The sequence below is a fragment of the Sinocyclocheilus anshuiensis genome, unplaced genomic scaffold (assembly GCF_001515605.1).
Source record: "Sinocyclocheilus anshuiensis isolate Anshui unplaced genomic scaffold, SAMN03320099.WGS_v1.1 scaffold1278, whole genome shotgun sequence".
Lineage (NCBI taxonomy): Eukaryota > Metazoa > Chordata > Actinopteri > Cypriniformes > Cyprinidae > Sinocyclocheilus > Sinocyclocheilus anshuiensis.
The window spans coordinates 57211-58063 of record NW_015554153.1 but is presented as its reverse complement, the minus strand read 5'-3'; positions in this window follow the sequence as shown (position 1 = coordinate 58063).

Genomic DNA, 853 nt, shown 5'->3' with positions numbered 1-853 from the left:
AAAAGCAATTTGATTACTATATATATATTGTAAATATAATTTAAATTTAAATATATATACAGCATATATGCAGTATATATATATATATATATATATATATATATATACATGCATTTACTATATTGTTAGGGTTAGGATTAGGGTTACTTGCATGATTAATTGTTATTATAATAGAAAGTACATGTAATTTGTGTAACAAGGACATAGTGTTACCACCTTTTTTATGGAACTTAATATTGTACAACAACAATATTACTAGTATCAGTTGTCATGTAGACCTCTGTTATTTCGTCTTAGCTCTTCATTATATTTCTGCTTGCAGAATCAGTCTTCAGAAGACAAATATTGTTTTTCATTTTAGTCTCCTCCTGTGGTTTGGCTGGTGCTCCAAAAGGGATTTGAGAACAAGGCAGAGCCTCTGGTTCATGCCGGCTGAATGAACAGCCCAGAATGGCGTGTAATGTGAACAGCCGGTATTTCTGTATGTTGGTTTTACAAAAAAGCTAAAAAGATTTGTCTTTGAGTTAGCTGATACTGTTTGTGAATTTTGCGTCTAAATGCTGCAGTATAGATCCTGCAAACAAACTTTATCAAAACACCACAAAACTCTAGAACGGACACACACCCCAAGCACATACATTACATGACACATGCTAAGATGCATGTGTCCAACATAAACACACAATCACGTATTCACATTCTTCATCTCTAGTGTAATAAGTGTTTATATTTCTCTGTCAGGACCAAATTTGTCTAATCTATATTTCATGTCAGTCCTGGATTCCTCAGTTGCAGTATCTCTTCATGAAAACACAATATGACTTCAGTGTCATTACAGAGCCTTTGATTCTTC